The sequence below is a fragment of the Balaenoptera musculus genome, chromosome 5 (genome assembly GCF_009873245.2).
Source record: "Balaenoptera musculus isolate JJ_BM4_2016_0621 chromosome 5, mBalMus1.pri.v3, whole genome shotgun sequence".
In the NCBI taxonomy this organism is placed as follows: Eukaryota; Metazoa; Chordata; class Mammalia; order Artiodactyla; family Balaenopteridae; genus Balaenoptera; species Balaenoptera musculus.
In genome coordinates, this window is record NC_045789.1 from 108,790,150 (window position 1) to 108,809,646 (window position 19,497).

The 19,497-nt window shown below is 45.2% G+C and overlaps 1 protein-coding gene and 1 non-coding gene across 2 annotated transcripts in view; one reads left to right on the forward strand and one right to left on the reverse strand.

The window, feature by feature from the left end:
- HADH (hydroxyacyl-CoA dehydrogenase) overlaps positions 1–19,497 on the forward strand; it is a 49,127-nt gene that overhangs the window by 3,920 nt on the left and 25,710 nt on the right. The gene's annotated exons all lie outside the window — the stretch shown is intronic.
- On the reverse strand, positions 7,050–7,189 carry LOC118896210. Its single transcript, XR_005020119.1, has one exon. It is a non-coding gene; the product is annotated as a small nucleolar RNA SNORA43 (small nucleolar RNA).

Below are 19,497 nucleotides of genomic sequence, written 5' to 3' on the forward strand. Positions count from 1 at the left end.
GGAGAGCTCCTTAGGCTATTAAAACAAGGGGAGAGGTATTCTAAACTACAAGTACACGTTTCCCTGACATTTGTAGTACTCTGCGATGCTTGATGAGGACTCAAGTGGATTGGAAGTCTTCTCCCCAGCCTCTGCATTTGTTTGCCCATCTCCTTTTTCCTGCCCCCAACTCTGAACTTTCTGATGCTGAGTAGAAGAATGATCAGAGTTGCTTTGTGTTGTTCAGCTTTATTCTTTTCTGTCGCTACAGTGAGTATGCCTCTGTTGACGTTTGTTTGAAAACAGTGCAGTGGCCTAGGAGAAGTTTTAGGAGCACAGGAGGCTGGCACAGTCACCTGGCTGTAAGCTCTCATTTTGACTCAAAGTTCTTTATGGAGGGAATAGTTGTTTTTTGTTTTGTTTTGTTTTGTTTCTTTTATTTTTGGCTGCGTTGGGTCTTCATTGCTGCGTGCAGGCTTTCTCTAGTTGCGGCACGCAGGCTTTCTCTAGTTGCGGCGAGCAGGGGCTTCTCTTGTTGACGAGCACAGGCTCTAGGCGTCTGGGCTTCAGTAGTTGTGGCTCGCGGACTCTAGAGCTCAGGCTCAGTAGTTATGGTGCACGAGCTTAGTTGCTCCACAGCATGTGGGATCTTCAGGGACCAGGGGTCGAACCTGTGTCCCCTGCATTGGCAGGCGGATTCTCACTGCGCCACAAGGGAAGTCCCATGTAGGGAATAGTTTTTTTTTATTTATTTATTTTTGGCTGTGTTGGGTCTCTGTTTCTGTGCGAGGGCTTTCTCTGGTTGCGGCAAGCGGGAGCCACTCTTTATCGCAGTGGGCGGGCCTCTCACTGTCGTGGCCTCTCTTGTTGCGGAGCACAGGCTCCAGACGCGCAGGCTCAGTAGTTGTGGCTCACGGGCCTAGGTGCTCCGTGGCATGTGGGATCTTCCCAGACCAGGTCTCGAACCCGTGTCCCCTGCCTTAGCAGGCAGATTCTCAACCACTGAGCCACCAGGGAAGCCCGAGGGAATAGTTGTATTCCCAGGTGTTAACTTTGTCCTCAAGGGTATGGGGTGTGTGTTTGTCATGAAGTTCTTGCCTCATTTACTGTGTTGTTGCTCATTTCTTTACTGGGCTGTTCTCTGATATCCATGATGTACTGGGACAGTAAAATCAGCTTCTGTCAGCATGTTAGTCTTTGGACTTGGGGTGTGGCTGGAGATACTGTAGAAGAGGTAGGGCTGACAGGCAGAAAAATGAATGCCGTAGAATATGTTTGGATATTGTAGAGCAGAAATGGTACCTCAGTCAGGTTTTGGGTTTTCTCTGCCGTGTCCTAGATCCACCTCACTGTTATCTGCCCCTTTCTTGAGTTTCTCATTTCCTTTCCTCCTCCTTCTCTCTTCTCCCCATATCTGCCTTAGGCACATACCTCACTGCCTAGCTCTCCCGGGACCACAGGAAGATAATGCTGCTGCTTTCTGTTCTATATCTCCCTCTAGGTTATGCTGACTGTGTGATAGTTTCCGCTCAGTGGTGGTCTAATGCTTGGAAGTGAGCAGGCTGTAAGGTGCCTGCTGGAGTTTGGATCCCAGCCCTTCCTCTCCTGGCTGTGGGAATCTTGGGCGAGTCTCTTAACCCCTCTCTGCTTCTTCCCTTATCTACGAATAATGATACTTGTCTCAGTGTTCTGAGAGTTCTATGAGCTAAGTGCTTAGACTGTACTAGTGTTTTCAATGGTAACTTCAGTAAATGTTAGCTGCTTTTATGTAGATCCATCAGGTCTAATCTGGTGATGACTTCTCTTATTTTAGATTCTCTTAACTGTCTTTGAAGATATGACAGGGAGCTCTGGAGAGTTCAAACAATTCTAAAGATTTTAAGACTAATTGTGTGGGCTGTTGAGAGATAATCTTAGTGCTTTGTTCACTTGTATTTGGGTATTACAGTAAGTTCATAGTCATAAAGCATTTGCAACAGAGCCTGGCACTTAAAAAACACTCTACAGATGTGACATTTTTTTCTGTTCCAAGTACTTTAATGTCTCTGTCATTTCATATGACCATTATGATATTCATCCCTGCAGAGATGGCACTTGGGGTTAAGGGTCAGAGGCAGAGCAGGGGCTGGAACTCGGGTCTCTCAACTACTGCTCTGCTTGCTGGAGATCCCTGTGGCTGCAATGACCACAGTTCTACCTGCACCTTTGGCCTCTGCTGTCTTGTGGGGAGAAGTATGGCTTCCATGGGCAGGGGGATTTTTTGTGGGTATCTGGAATCAACAGTTATCAGCTTGACCTCTCTTCAGCTCTAGATTCAAAGTTAGAGTCACCTGCTGGTCATCTCCATCCTCTGCTACTATCTTTCTGCCCATAATAGACTCAAATTCACCTGGCAAGACTTCTTTGTTCTCTCCAGCTTTCCCAAAGAGTTTCCTCCCTCTGTGATTGCCATTGTTGATCTTCTAGCCACTTCATGCACTCCAAAGACAGGGTTGCTGTCAGAGCGTCCACCATACTGCAGAAGGCTCTGAGGCTTTCCTCCGAGGAGAGCTGTTTCCCCTGTTCTTTGCTTTGTAATTCCTAGACCAGGCATTGATACCTGAATTGTTGAGGAAACATCTTAATTGGTTCATTTCAGCAGAATCTAATAGGAAAGAAACACTCATCCTAATCCCATTGCCATATTAATCTTCCGAGAGAGCAGTTTGGAATTGCAGCTCTCTCCTCTACTCAGAAAGTGTGCATCCTGGCAACGTCTTTCAGAGATTCTTAAATATAACTAAGAGTTGGTTGATGCCACTGACATGTCCAGTTATCCCATCTCCTTTCCAGAATTTGTGGGAGATGGGAGTGGAGGGTCCAGGGAGAGAATTTATTTTCTCTACATTACCAAACCCAGATGCTTACTGAATTTAAAAAAAAAATTGTGTATTTAACAGGCTCACTTAAAAATGGAGGCACATTTCCTTGGCTTTTTAGAAATGCTATTTAAAATATAAAAATCTAAGTTAAAAAAAGAGGCCAGCCAATGAACTTAACTGTTTTAAGTACAAACCAGCTATCTGTGGTGGTGGTCTTAAGTCTCAACGGAATGCCTTTTTCTGATTGTTGAAGTTTGTGAAGACAGCTTGTGTTGATGGCAGTTCACAGCATTGCACAATCAGAGACAATCATAAATCCAGACTTGCCAGCTGTGAGAGATGCAACTGATTTATGACTTTTTTCCTCCCTGGATCAAATCATGAGAACCCAAGGGCAGGCCTAGATGCAAAGGCACAGCAGCCTCCGGGGCACAGCAGCCTCATGGGGAGCAGCGACTCCGTGTACTTATTCTGGGCCAAACACTTACTCTGGGGATCGAGAAGTCAGAATTTGCGTTTGGCAGATGGTACATACAACTTTGCCGTTTCTCAGAGAGAATGTAATGTTGATGAAGTGCAGCCCTCCTGTAGTGTAGGGGCACATGGAACATCTCACTGGACCAGTTGATGTAATTCTCACAAATTCTCCACTCAAATTATACTTCAGAGAAGGGGCTTCAAATCTGGTGGTATGTTTGCAAAACTAGAGAAATCCAGCAAGCTTCTGCTTGGCACGTTTCCTTGGCCCTGTGGCTGGAGTACTCAGGGGCTTTGACAAGTGTGCTGTTCACTGGACCTATTTTTACAGCTCTGAGCACCCTTGTCCAAAAATATTTCTCTCTGGCTAAGCCTACTCTCCACCAAGGCTAGAGAAGTCATAGAGCTGAGGACATAGCCTTCAAATAAATTTTTTTCCATTGCAGACTGCTTGTCCTCAAGGTCTTACAGTGTAGGTCACTGTCACATAAAACAGGAGTTCTCAGTGGGTTCATTCAGATTATTGGCACTCAGATTAAAGTGCCAGGGAGAGTCCTCCTTAGTTATTGAAAAAATAACATTTTTTTCTGTCTATGGGAGGAGGGGAAAAGACCTCTTTATTTTTGTGATCCACTCTTCCACTACCATCTCCTCAGAAAGCTGGGGATAATTTATCACTGAATAATTTGAGAAGAATGAGTGTGATTGATTTCCTTGCCTCCAAGACACATGAAGTTCTTTTCTAAGTAAGAGAAAATTCAATAATGTAATTTAAAAAATCAAATCAGGTGTGAATCATCAATATCACTCTTATCAACAAACAATGCTGATAAGCTGTTACAAACTACCCCAAAACTTTAGACTTAAGGTTACAAAGCAACACTATAAATCAGTAGGTTTCATGCCTTGACCAGGGGTCATTGTGATGCAGGAACTTTAGCAAAACAACTCAGGCTAATTCTAGACCTGCTGGAATTAACCCTCACAGCACTGTTGCTGTGAACAGTCATGGTCCTGTCTTTTGACATACATGTGTGCACATATCTCTTGGGTGAAATTACAATTTCAATTTCAATTACAATCTTGCTAGATTACGAGATATGAATATATTCGACTTCAGTAGATAATGCCAAACGTTTTTCTAAAGTGGTTATACCAGTTTACAGTTCTGCCTTCAGGGTATGAAGATTCTCTTTGCTCTATAGGATTATATTGTTGTTCCTTTAAAGTTTAGTCATTCTGGTGGGTGTAGTGACATTTCATTGTATTTTTATTAGAATTTCCCCGCTTACAATACTAGTGAGGTAAACCCCTTTTTACGTGTTTATTGGCCATATAGATATATTCTTGTGTAATATGCTGTTAAATTTCATTCCTGTTTAGCTCTCATGTTGTCCTTTTTTTCCCTAATTGATTTGTAGGAAATGTTTATAGATTCTGATTATGAATTCTTATATTCATATTTCAAATATCTTCAGTTCCCTGCATTGATTTTTAATTTTCTTTGTGGTTACCTTGAGACAGCAACTTGTACAGTCTATTTTAATTTGATAACGACTTAAGTTTGATCCCATTCTAAAGCTCAACATTAATACCCTCCCTGCCATTTAATGTTTTTGATGTCTCATTTTACACCTTTTTATCTTGTATATCCCTTGACTAATTATTATAATCAGTTATTTTTATGACTTTTGTCTTTTAACATTCATGCTAGCTTTATAAATGATTAATCTACTTTTACTATATATTTACCTTTCTAGTGAGATTTATTCTTTCATATGTGTTTTTGTTACTAATTAGCGCCCTTTCTTTTCAGCTTAAATTCCCTTTAACATTTCTTGTAAGGCTGGTTTAGTAGTGATGAACTCTTTTCACTCTGAGCAGTAACTTTGCCAGGTAGAGTATTCTTGGTTGGAAGTTTTTTTCTTTCAGCACTCTGAATGTATTGTGCCACTCCCTTCTGACCTACAGAGTTTCTACTGTTGGTCTTACTGGGGGTTCCCTTGTGTGTAGCAAGTTGTTTTTCTCTTGATGTTTTTAATATTTTCTCCTTGTCTTTTTTTTTTTTTTTATTCAACACCTATTTATTCTCTAGTTCTGCCCGCATGGAGACACCCTCCTTGAAAAGGTGTTAAGTCCTTCGTTCACTTTAGCACCTTGTGCTGAAAACACGTGTTCCGAGGTTTCAGCTATGAGATCCACATTCTTAAAGCATTAATTCTTAAACCTCATCTAGATTTCTCCCCTTGGTTGGGGGGAGATGACCCAAACACAGCGAAGAACAGCTCAGGACTGTGGGCTCTGCTCGCCCAGAAGACTTTGCAGCTCCCCTGACCACCCGGCTGGAGCCTGGATTAGGACACTGAGACGAGGGGCACCTGCTGGGCTGCCACCACTGCCACCGGCCCCCTAACTCCTGTCCTCTTCACTGGCTGGCTGTCACCTTTAGTTTCCCTGGAGTCTGGGGATTCCAGACGGTCTCTGCTCACACTTCTGTATCACGCCTGCTGCCTCAGAACTGCTGATTCACACTGGGGGGAACAGCACACACAACTGCTTTTCAACACACCAATGTTCCACACAAAAGTTATTTGATAAGCCCGCAGGTTCTTTTTCATCAGAGGACATTCCCAAGGCCATGACTTCCCCGGCTCCCCACTGCCCTTGCCGGCAGACTGGATGTGCGTGGCCGCCATGCTGTGAGTCGGGCACACCCCCCCCCCCCCGGCTCCACTCCGGTGCACTCTCCTGCAGAACTGAGGGCAGTGCCCTGGTCTCATCAGCAGGATCTGTCCTGAAGCCAGTCCTAGAGTGACAAGAGCCACACCTGCAGGTCTGTTCCACTGACCAGCCGCACAGGACCGAGCTGGGCCCACGGACCTGAGAAATGGAATCCAATCCATGAATCCCTCCCAAACTATATTTTCTGTAGCAGGGTTTGTCAGCCTTGGCCCTATCAGCATTTGGGACCCTGTAGCTTTACTGTGGAGCCGTCCTGGGCACCACAGGACATGTAGCCACAGCCCTGGCCCCCACCAACTAGATGCCAGCAGCACCGCTACCCCTTTCCTGCCCTGTGCGTTGCCACGTGCCCTGGGAGGGGGGCAAACTGCCCCTAGTCAAGAGCAACTGACCTACAGCTTTTGTTCAGCCCTCCAACTTAAACATTTCGGGAAATAGCAAAATGCACTCTCCACCTGCAAGGAGACCAGGACGCCCCTGGTTTGGATGATCATTTTATAGGGTTACATTTGGCCCATCGAGGGGCTCCACACAGGGGCCCGACTTCTGCTTCATCAACAGGACAAATGCCAGGAGCGAACCTCTGGCCTTCCTTCCAGAGTGACACGTCTCAAGGTCCTCAGAGCATGAGTGCTTGTGGACCAGGTGGCTCTGGGCCCCCCTCGTCCCTACCTAGGACCCTGCCCTGAACAGGGCCTTGATACCAGCTCAGCGGCCCTCAGCCAGGGATGCATGTCACACTTGCCCAAGGATTCCTAAAAAGTCCTCACCAGGCAGACCAACAGAACAATCATTTCCAGTAAGGAGACCCTCTCCTGGTCAATCCCATTGTGCCCAAAGCTTGCCATGTGGTTGTACACGTATCTCATTTAATTCTCACAACGAGCCTTACTTTATAAAGAAAAAGAATATCAAAGCGTTCAAGGGCCTGCGCACAGCTCGCGCTGCAAGTGCACGTGGAAACAAGGTGCTTCCTCACGCAGCTTTTAGTGTTGTCCGGCTACAAACCATCCTAAGCGCCCACTGTTCTGAGCACTGAGCGTAGAAGTAGCCGCTTCCTCTCTGCCCCAGCGTCACAGGTGCAGCAGGGCAGCCGCACCCGCACCCGTGGTGCCTGCAAGTCCCGCATCTGCAGGGCAGCTCTCCTTGTCTTTCACTTTCGACATTTTAATTATAATGTGTCTTGGTGTGGGTCTCTTGGGTTCTTCTTATTTGAAACTCTTTGGGCTTACTGGATCTGGATGTCTGTTTCTTTCCCCAGGTTAGGGAATTTTTCTGCCATTATTTCTTCGAATAAGTTTTCTGCTCCTTTCTCCCTCTCTTCTCCTTCTAGAACACAGTAAGTAACGTGAATGTTAGTATACTTGATGTTGTACAATGTCTCTTAAGCTATCTTTACTTTTTTTCATTCTTTTTTCTTTCTGCTGCTCTGATTGGTTGAGTTTTATGCTTTGTCTTCTAGTTGACTGATTCTTTCTTCTGCTTCATCTAGTCTGCTGTTTAACCTCTATAGCTTTTTTTTTTCAGTTCAGTTATTGTATTCTTTAGCTCTGTGACTTCTGTTTGGTACTTTCTTTATTTTCCATGTCTTTGTCGAAGTTCTCCCTGTGTTCATCTATTCTCCTACTCAATTTGGTGAACATCTTTATGACCACTACTTTGAACTCTATCAGGTACATTACTTATCTCTGCTTTGTTATGTTTTTTTCCTGAGGTTTTATCTTGTTCTTTCATTTGGAACCTATTCCTCTGTTTCTTCAGTTTGCTTGACTCTAAACGGTAGATGAAGCAGTCACCTCTCCCAGCCCTGAAGGAGTGACCTCATGTAGAAGGTGAACCCTGTTGTTCATCCCTGCCTCAGCTGCTGGTTGTCTCAAACCTCTGTGCTTATCCAAGTACCCTGTTATGTTTTTAACAGCTCTTAGTAGTTGAGGATGTGCCAAGTCCTGTTAATGTCCCAAAGGGAAGAATCTCAGCATCTAGATTCAGGCCACCTGGAAGCCAGGCCCTCAGGCATCAGCTTTGAAAAGTAATTAGATACATACAGTCCTGTGGAACTTTAGGCATAAGCCCCTCTGGCCACCAGAGCCAGGTGATCTGGAAGTGTTCCCTGAGTGGCAGCCACAGAAATTAGGGCACCAGATGAGTGTATAAGCTCTTTCCTGGTGGCCCTTTAAGAACTCTTTCTCTGTAGGTTACAGTCCTGTGGGAACCACGAACATGAACCCCACTGACCGCCAGAGCCGGGCGATGTAGAGGTGTCCCCTGGCAGCAGTAGCAAAAATCCGGGTGCCAGACGGGTATGAGCTCTTTTCTGGGTGACACCAATTATTACCGTCCTGTGGGGCCAGGAATGCAAACTCACCTAGCCTCCAGAGGCAGGCGGCCAAGAGGCACTGCTTAGCAGCAACCACAAAAATCGGCGCACCAGACACGGGCAAAAGCTTCCCACCAGAAGACACTGGTGCTCTGGAGAATGGCACAGGGAGAGCGCAGAGATGGTGCCTACCGGTCTCCATACCTGGAGAGTGTTACAGCCGGCTTCTAGATGTGTGTGTGAAATTAGATGCCTGCCCTTTAGGCTGACACTTTAATATAAGCAGGTCAGCTTCCTTTATTTTAAGTCTGGTGTGATCAGCTGCCTCTGAGCTGGGCCCTGGGGTGTGTGAACCTGAGCGTGTGAGCCCTTTAAGAGTGGCTTCTCAGATTGCTAGAGTCTTGTGGGTCTTGGGACATGAGCCTTGTTGGTTTTCAAAGCCAGAAGTTTTGGAGGGTCATCCCAAGTGTATGACCCCAAAGTTGGGATGCCTGATGTGGTTGCAAGCCCCTTGCTCTTCAGGGAGAAGCTGCAGGTTCCAAGGTCCCTCCCTGCATGGGGTTTATGATGAGATTGTATCCCAGCCTGTCCTACCCACCTTGTGGTTTTCTTGTCTTTTGCCTGATGTGTAGTCATCACTCAGCCCCTCTTTAGATTTTTTTAAAGAGGAAATTGTTCCATATGTAGCTGTAGACTCAGTGTGTCTATGGGAGGACGTGAGTTCAGGATCTTCCTACTGTACTGTCTTGAACTGGAACTCCAGTATAGTTATTTTCACATTATGAGGGGAGGCCCTAAGCAACCCTATGAAGAGAGCCTTGGACCTTCAGGAGACCTAATCTCATCTTGGCTTTTCCCACCAGATGTATTTGTTCAGTCAGCATTTCCTGAGGGCCCACCCGAGCCAGGCAGGGTCTATTCAGCCGACAAAGATAGAATGACATTTAGTCAGAATCCAGGAGTAGGGGAGACAGCACTTAAACGGATGATCATCACACAACGTGGTGGGTGGAGTGGTAAGGGTATGCAGGGGTATTACTGGAACACGGAGACACCTTGCCTGGGACGAAGAGGATCCTGGGGTGGGGATGCTTAGTATCTGGAAGTGATACTCAGGCTTAGTTAATGAGGGGAAGCTGGGGAGAAGGCCTGGGCAGTACAAAGTCCTGGAGGTGAGAGGCAGTAGCAGATGTGGGCAACTACGAGCCTTGTGGTGGTATTAGAGTCTCAGGAGACGGTGAACAGCGTGTCTGGGGAGGAGGTGGATCCCTTTCCTGGAGGGCCTTGCATGCCATGTGTAAGAACTTTTTTTTTTTCCCCCTCCCTTTTCTTCTTTAAGTATTTATTTATTTATGGCTCTGTTGGGTCTTCGTTTCTGTGCGAGGGCTTTTTCCAGTTGCGGCAAATGGGGGCCCCTCCTCATCGCGGTGCGCGGGCCCCTCACCATCGTGGCCCCTCCCGCCGCGAAGCACAGGCTCCAGACGCGCAGGCCCAGCAGGCCCAGCAACCGTGGCTTACGGGCCCAATCGCTCCGCGGCATGTGGGCTCTTCCCAGACCAGGACTCGAACCCGTGTGCCCTGCATTGGCAGGCAGATTCTCAACCACTGCGCCACCAGGGAAGCCCCCATGTGTAAGAACTTTTATTCTGTGGTCATGGGAGCCACTGAAAAGTTTAATGGAGTTAGTAATGTAGACAGAAATGCGTTTTACAGAATTGTGTTTTGGATAGAACACTTTAGTGCCTGTATGTGATCTTAGGTGAATAATTTTTTTTGCTTTAGTTAAAGTTTCTTTTCTCAGTAAAGTGAAGGTGTTGTGTTGAATTAAAGGTTTTGTGTGTGTGTGGTAAAAAATACATAAAGTAAGACAGCATTTTGACCATTTAAAAATGTACAGTTCAGTGGCATTTAAGTGCATGCCTGTTAAGTAATAACTCCCCATCTCCCCTTCCCCCAGCCCCCAGCAGCCATTGCTTTATTTTCGGTCTCTGAATTTGACTGTTCTAGATACTACTTACAGGAGGAATCATACAGTATTTGTCCTTTTGTGACTGCCTTATTTCACCTAAAAATCTTAAAGGTTCATTTGTGTTGTAGCATGTGTCAGAATTTCTTTCCTTTTTAAGGAATAATATTGCATTGGAATGTTTTTAATGGCATCACATTCCATTGCATGTCCACACTACATTGTGTTTGTCCGTTCCTCCATTGATGGACACTTGGGCTGCTTCCACCTTTTGGTTATTGTGAATAATGCTGCTATGAACATGGTCTACAACTGTGTTACAGTTGTAACTGTGTTACAGTCTTGCTTCAGTTCTTTTGGGTATATACCCAGAAGTGGAATTGCTGGATAATATGGTAATTATTTTTAATTTTTTGAGGAACTGCCATACCATATTCTACTGGTACAGCCACTGGGCTGTACTGTTTTACCCATCAGCAGTGTGCAAGGGTTCCAATTTCTCCATATCCTTGCTAACACTTATTTTATGGGTTTTGTTTTTGTTTTTGTTTTTTTAATAATAGCCATCCTAACATGTGAATAGATCAGAGGTTTTTACACTATGCTCTGATAGACTTTAGGGTTAGGAGTTCAGTGAATCTCCTTGGTGGTTCCCAAACCCCTCTTCCCTGACCCATGCTTTATGTATTGTTCTTCTGTATACATTCTTATGAGGAAGGATTTCATGGCTAAAAAGTGTGAAAGCCACCACACTGATCGTCCTGCTCTAAAAATAGAAGATCTTGATCATCTGTAGCTAATAAAGCTGAACAGTAAGTACTTTTGCCAATCTCTGACCTTGCAGTAGTTGAGAAATTAAGGTGCCTCACTTTCTCTCTACTATGATAGAGAAGAAACATACGTTGAAGAGAAACCTATGTCACATGTCTGTGGTCATCCTTGACCTGGCTCACGCACGTGTCCCTCACAGGATGGACGGACACATCCTGTCCGTCAAAGGGGCTGTGTGTGTCTTTGCCCACAGCCCCTTTCATAAATGGTACAGGACACATTGACATGCTGGAGGAAATTAAACATAAATCCAGTTTTGAAATTACAGAGGTGGTCATATTACACGGCGGTTGCCCTCCAGTTCCCCTTTTGCCTGGCATCTCCACCAGTGCCAGAAAACGATTGGACTGCTCACAAAATAACAGGCATTTTTGTGGCATTTTTTTCACTTGGTAATTGACTAAAGGCTCCAGTTATTAACTCTTTTTTTTTCTTCCTATCCTTTTCAAACTAAGAGTGTGATTTTTCATAATTCTAAAATAACTTGGTTTGTAAAATTTGTTATAGTTTCTAGTAGCAAAACCAGTCATGATTTCTTGAGAACTTATTCCTAAGATAATTTACAAAGTGATGCTTTTTAAAAATGGAGCTATTATTCATGCCTTCTTTTCATGAATATTGTGTCCCTTTGTGCCAGGCATTGGGGCGGGTGAAGGTGACAGTGGTTGCTGCTCTTGAATTGCTTGCTGTCCAGAGGAGGAAGTACAAGTATGAACAGTTAATTGTCATAAAGGCACAGATCGCCTGCTTATCATGTCTGGGATGTCACCTGACACAGATGAAAGTTTTAGTGGTTTAAGTACCTTAAGATATGATATTACATATAAGATATATCTTCTTAGAGTGAGGGAAAAGGAACATTAAAAAAGTACATGTTAAAAAAAGGCATATGTATACATTGCACCACATGTATGTATATGAAATTTATATTTACTGGAAATTTTGGTTGGATTGCAGTTAGGAGTGTGCCAGAACTACCCTATGTTGGGATTTGTGGTAACAGCTACTTCAGATTCTGAAGAAGTGGATGATACGGCAGCCCTTTTGAAAAGGTCTTTAGGTATTATTTTGAGTTCATCATCAAGAGTTGGTGTTGGTCAGCTTTTTCATGTCTAATTTATCTTTCACATCTGGAATTTCTCCTACATACTCATTGGTTTATGACCTTTATTCTGAAATTTGTGAGATTTTTACAACATGAAATCGTTTATGACCATTTGCTTTTGATTCCTCTGTTGTATTCACATCCTGGGGTTCTGGCTACCGTTACATAACTGAGTAGCCATTGGTAGCTGGTGGCTCTCACCAGCTCCGCACTCTGTTTTCTTTCTGTATTTGGAGTCCTGCAGGAAAGACCTGCTGTATCTGGAAATCAGTAGAGGCACAAAGGAGTGACCACCTCTGCTAGAGGTTGGGAGAGCTTTCACTAAAGGAGAGAGGGCCTATCTTGGATCATGAAGGGTGAGTTGGAGTCCCCCAGGCAACAGTGAGGGAGAGGTGCTTTCTGGTGGAGGGAACCTAAGGGCAGGGTCGTGGAGCTGTGAAGCAACGTGAGGGAGAAGTGTGTGGCCGGAGGAGAGCACGGGCTCAGGTCACTGCGCTCTAGGCACCTGGTATTGAGCAGTTATTTATTGGACAACCACCGTGTGCAAGTGATGAGTGCTAGGGGACACAGGGACCAGATCAGTGTCTGCTATCAAAGGATTCAGATCTAAGAGCAGACAGAGATCGTTAGACAAAGATCCACATGACACAGCTGACTTTGGTGTGAAGCAGCATAATAACAGCAGTAAAAGTCTAGGTCTAAGGTTTCAAAACAGAGGAAGGAAGACATTCATTTGGAAAAAGGCTTCATGGAGAGGATAGCTTTTGAAATGGGCCTTGAATAGTGGATATAATTTCTTTGGATGTAATTAAGGGTTGAGGTTAAGAAAAAAGTGTTGTCCAGAAAATTGTGACCCTCAGGATAGTGGTAGTATTAATGAAGGTCAAGGAGAATTGGTTTTTAGGGTCAAGGTGTTGACTGTAGCTTAGGACAGAATATGCTGGTTTCATACATAGCTGCAATTATGCAAATGATTAAGAGTCCAGAAAGAAAGGATATAAAGACAGAGAAAAAGAATACTGGCAGCAGAACCTTGAAGGATACCTTTGTTTAAAGGCTGAGAAGATGGAGAGAATTAATATGGCTAAAAGGAACAGATAGGAAATACAGATAAGAAATTGGAGAGTTTCAAAAAGGATGGTTTAACTGGCAGTGTAGGGCTGTGGAAAAGTAGAATATGGAGCCAAAGAACCGGCATTGGCTTTAGCACTTAGAAGACCATTGATAAGTTATCTGTACATTCATACCACAGTAGTGGTGGAGGAGGCCTCATCGCTAGGGTTTAGGAATTGCATGGCTCAGGGGGAAAGTGAGAGTGCAAAGTGTAGTGACGAGAGTGACATCTAACAAGCATTGTGCACCTTCTCTGTGCTTGGCATTGGTCTATACACTTTAAACGCTTTAACTTCTTTAATTTTCACAACAATCTTATGAAATGGGCACTGTTGTTTTCCTTATACAGATCAGGAAATCATAGATAAAGAGGCTGTATAACTTGTCCAAAGTTATGCAGTAAGTGGCTAAGCCAGGGTTTAAACCTAGGAAGTCCAGTTCTAGAACTCGTGCTCCACATACCACTGTGCCCCCCCAGTAATTGAAAGATTTCTGTGGTGAAGCGAAGGCCAGCTTCAGGTGGCTAAGGAAGCTTGTGGGTGTCCCCCCTGCTTTTTAAACATTCTTTTTATTTTTTTTTAATTAATTAATTAATTAATTTGGTTGTGTTGGGTCTTCATTGCTGCACACGGGCTTTCTCTAGTTGCACTGAGCGGGGGCTACTCTTCGTTGCGGTGCTCAGGTTTCTCATTGCAGTGGTTTCTCTTGTTGCGGAGCTCGGGCTTTAGGCACGTGGGCTTCAGTAGTTGTGTCACATGGGCTCAGTAGTTGTGGCTCGCGGGCTCTAGAGTACAGGCTCAGTAGTTGTGGCGCACGGGTTTAGTTGCTCCGCGGCATGTGGGATCTTCCCGGACCAGGGATCGAACCCGTGTCCCCTGCATTGGCAGGCGGATTCCTAACCACTGTGCCACCAGGGAAGTCCCTAAACATTCTTTTTAAATGAAGAGAGATCCTAGCCTATTTGTAAAAATGGAAGGACACAGAAGAGAAAACCTGAAAATGAAAACCAAAAAGGGAACAAGTCGTGAGATCAGAAGATGTAATTTTAAAAGCAAAATAAAGCAATTTACCTTTGGAGTCTGTACCTGGATCCAGCATTAGGCCTTGGACCCTTGCAGAAGAAGGAAGGGGGCTGCCTAGAGTAAAATCGTTAAGCTGTTGTGATATGCTAGGCACAGTGCCTAGTGTACATTAACTCTTTTAATCCTCTCAACAGCTCTGCTGCCCATTTTTATGGGTGAGGAGACAGCCTCTGGAGGTTAAGGAACTTTTCTCTCTCACAATTGGCAGACGGGCTCCGGAGTGTGGCCCTTGCCCAGTCTCAGACTGTTCCCCTCAGATCCAGCCATGCCTTTCGGGGTCAGGAGCAGCCAGCACGTGAGCTCTGGATACAGGCGGCCCTAGCGTCAAAGCCCCATCACATCCAGACTTTGCTTACGGTTACAGTGCCTCCCCCAAAGGCTGTTGTGCAGACCAAACGGGGTAATTTATGAGCAGTGAAACCTCTCTGAGAGCAGGGGATTTGTTTTGTTCCTCACCTTGTCCCGGGGCCTGGAGCAGCCGCGACACGGTGTTGAGCCACCAGGAGGCAGTAGTAGTAAAGGGAACGCACGTGGAGCCGTGCCCAGCACGGGACTCTAAATGGTGCTTGCCCTCCACCCCAGGGGAGTGCGGGTGTTGGCGCAGGGGAGCAAAAGTGCTCACCTCTGAAAGGCCAAAGCTCTCGTCTGTGACCTCTGGTCATTTGGTGGAAAGCATTTCCTAATAATCTGCATTTTTTCATCCAAACTATTTGACAGCTTCCCCGCTGTCCAGATTGTTTGTATACCCCAGTACAGTTACTTGGCTTCCAAGAAAAACACAGCACTTCTTGTTCTGTTTTTTCTGGTTTTTGCCTTCAAACCCACGTGTAGCTGAAGCCACGAATGAAGATCTGACTGCTGGCCTTGCTGAAGGTTGCGTCAGCGTATTGAGCCAGTCTGGGATGAGAGTCATGCAGCTTTCAGGTTGGACATGGGTTGCATGGGGGCAAGGGATAGGCTGTCTGCATCCTGACTCTATCCCGGTGGTAGCCCGTTTGGACACACAGCAGTAGGAGAGGAATATCAACCCCACTTGGAGTAGATGAATAGAATCAAAGAGCATTGGACTCATCCTGTGGAAATGTTATCAGGCATCTAATACATACCAGGCAGTGGGCTAGATGTAGTTTGATCATTTACTTATTCAACAAATATACATTGAGTGCCCACCATGGACCAGGCACTGGGGTTTGCAAAGATGAATAGGACAGGAAGTTGCCCTCAAGATACTGCCAACCTTGTGTCTCTTGGGTATGTCTGCAAGAAATGATTGCAAGGAATTGAGCATTAGGTTGGGTTACTCTCTGAAAGTGGGTAGGATGAAAATAACTGCTTTCTTTGAAATCAGTTGAAGTTGTGCTGTAACGGTAGTTTACTGCTATGCAACCAAGAGCTGCACCATGAGATGGAAAATATTTCAAGAATCCACTTTGGGGTTTTTTTTTTTTTTTTTTGGCTGTGCCGCACAGCTTGCGGGATCTTAGTTCCCTGACCAGGGATTGAACCCAGGCTACGGCAGTGAAAGTGTCAAGTCCTAACCACTGGACAGCCGGGGAACTCCCCACTAACCATATCCACTTTGGGTTTAAACCAGAATGTCCTTCTCTAACTATATTTGTGGAATGACTCTACCATAAGATTTCCTTTGTATTTTCTTAAAGCTTTATGAGTTAACCAAGGTAATAAGAAAAGCTGAAGTAGAAATTGTTTAAAGGGATAACCATTTAGAGTATACAATTGTTGCTTTCTTACTACACCAGAAATACCAGTTTAGGCATTTTGGAGAGCCCAAAATTGTAGAAAATTCTCCAGTCAGTTGAGGTAGGGAAAAAAATTGAGCTAAGTTTCTACAAGAGCAGCCTCTTTGAGACCATTGAGGCACGTGGGGCTGAGGGAAGTTTTGCAGAGTGAGGATGTGATCAGGGACACCGGGAAGATCTGTCTTCTTTCTCTCTGAGGTTCGGTCCCTCCTTGCACATCCTGTATCTTCTGGTTGAGATGAGAAAGTAAACAGAAATTTTACACCCTCAGTAACTTTGACATGGGTCATTTGACACGTGCACTTTGCTCTTCTGGAACATTGCCTAGAGAGCCTTGATTTAATAGCTGGTTTTGGCTGGTGTCTACATACTGTATCATCTCTAGTGTGCTCATTTAGACGCTAGGATGAGCAAGGCAGTGACTGAATTGCCCAGTGTCTCCTTATGGCCGGGGCGGGGGATTGGTGGGGGGAGTGTGGGTGGGCAGCTGGAGGTGTTTATCAGAGGACTTTGGATAGGAGTGGAAAGTCAGCATTTAGGCTGAAAATGCTTTTTGGCCAGGGTTTTTCCCAGTTGAATTTTAGTGTTTTTGTAAGTCTCTCTTGGTTCACTTGAATTTTTGAGGGTTGCTTCCTCTCTAGGTTTGGTTCTGCTTGCAATTTAAAAAAAGTAATCATAAGGATAGCGTTATGGCTTATCTGCCACATAACCAGAAATGCCCTGTGACTGTCACAAACACGATGATGATAACTCTGAAAGAGGCTTGCTGGAGAGATGGCGTGACACCACCTCCTTCACTTACTCTGCTCCACCTCTTTAAGGTTAATACCTTGTTCCTTGGGAAGGTGGCTCATTCCAGGTGTGCTCTTCTTACCCAGCTTTCCGAGATCTGTTGCCTGACAGAATTCTTCACCATGTGGTTTTTATTTTCTTTGACATCCCACATATGGAGCTTTGTATTGTTGAGTGGTTTTTTTTTTCCTTCATGTTTTCTCAGTGGGATTATAAAGTTTTGAAGCAGAAAGACACTGCCTTTGCTGTCTGTCTTTTTTTTTTTTTGACCGCCAGCTGAAGCTTCCGGGGTGTTAGTTCCCCGACCAGGGATCAAACCAGTGTCCCCTGCAGTGGAAGCACGGAGTCCTAACCACTGAACCACTAGGGAAGTCCCTTGCTGTCTCTCTTTGTCTCTCTTCCCTTCAGCTTTGGCACTGTCTTGTTCCAAATGTACTTGAATTTTCCTCCCCAACCCCTTGAGGAGCAAAAAAGCCCGAGTGATGCTGGAGCTGAATTGCGGGAGAGTGGATTGGGACCTGGGCAGAAGGGGGAACCTGAGGAATTCTGTCTGGCCTGTTGAAAGGATGACCTAGGTCAGAGGTTAAGAGGAACAAGGTGAAAACCACGTGTGTTATTCCAGAGGGACTGTCAGACAGAGGAGCAAGACGAAAAGGGAAGGTCCCCAAGCCAGCACCTCTGCTTGCCCCGCCTTGCAGACGAGGTGCCCGACCAGTGGTCATCACACCTCCCTTCACCTGTTGCTCCCCAGGGCTGCCTGCCTCAAAGCAGTTCAGTTTCATCACCAGCTGCGTCTGGAATTTCAGATTTATTTTCTTAGTTTTCTGTGTCAGGGTTCCTCACCAAATTCCCCCCACTTCTCCAGGTTTGGTGATTTACTCACAGGACCAGCGTAGAGTCATCATCATGGCTATAACTTATTACAGCAAAAGGATATAGAACAGAATCAGCAAAGGGAAAAGGCGCGTGGGGCAAAGTCTAGAGGAGATCAGGTGCCAGCTTCTCAAGTCCTCTCCCAGTGAAGTCACACAGGACACACTTAATTCCTCTAGCAGCAAGTTGTGACAGCACACGTGAAATGTTGTCTACTAGGGATGCTCATTAGAGACCCAGAGCCCAGGATTTTTATTGGGGCTGGTCACATAGGCACCCTCTTCCTGGCAAGCACCAAAATTTCAGACTCTCAGAAGGAAAGCAGTTGTGAGTGTAAACCATATTGCACAGTTTAGATACCGCGAGCAGGAACCCTCTCCAAATGTACGTTTCCAGACACCAGCCAAGAGCCTTTCTAAAGCTAACAGTCTCACAGTGTGGTCTTTTCTGCACAGTTTCTAAATTTGCTCTTGCTTTTTTACTTTGAATTTATTGAATTGGAGCTTCAGATTTGTGTCCAGTGATTTGAGGTGTTGGCAAGATGGGCCTTGGTCTGTTGTTACTTAGGGAGAAACCTGGTCTGGACTGATGGGTGTTTAGCTTTCGGGGTGTTATTTTACTTTCACCTGCTGCTGCCTGCAGCCTGTGTGTTTGCCGACAGGGCAAGTTTGCTTCTTTCCTCTGTTTTTATATCAAGATAACTCATTCCGTTACCCCCATTGCCCTGCTGTGGTTGTCAGACCTTCCGGTCCTGGCAGTGTTTCCTTTTCTTGGTTCCAGGCTCTGGGGCGTTGGCGGTGCTTATGCGGCCTACAGGCCCCACAGGCTCAGACTCGCAGCCCTAAGTGCAGTGTTCTCAGGGAGACAGTGTTGTAATTAACTTCCATCTAAAACCTGTCTTATCGTTTTTAGAAGTGTTCCTTGGAAATCTTTCTTTGGGATATGAACATTTTTTCCTTTGCGTTTTGCTCTTCTGTTTCTGTTTCTTTTCCTCTTTGGTTTTCAACTTTGAGTTTTTAGTTGCCTGGTTTCCAGAATCACATCACAATGGTGGTTTAGAACTACTCTTTACTGTCATCTCTGGGCAGGTTTGTTTCCGCTAACCTGCCCCTCTTTTACGTACCACTGGTCCACAGACGATCTAAAGCCAGTGGTTCTGTGGGGTCTCCAGACCCTGAGAGGCATCTCAGTTGTGCTGTTATCTTGCATCATTGATGTTTGTTTTAGGCCATATGTGTCCTATTACTTATGGCTTGAACTGAGTATAACACCTACCTGTAATATGAAATAAAAAATTTATCTACCTTTTCCACAGTTTTTGCCAAAGCTATCGGCAAACTGTGATGAAGTAGGTAGGGCTTGACTTGTCATTGATTGTGGCTAAACTAGGCTGGCTCCATGCGAACTTGGGGCAGCTTCACTAAACGTACCCTCAGGATTTAACCAAGATGGGCAAGGGGACGGGAGGGGAGTTTTCCTTTTAAATCGGTTGATGACAACACCTACTTTCATGGGAGTCTTGTCACTAATTAGCCCTTGGGGACATGAGTCTTTTTGCCACCACTGTTAAAGTCTTACCCATTGCTGACTTAAGGACTA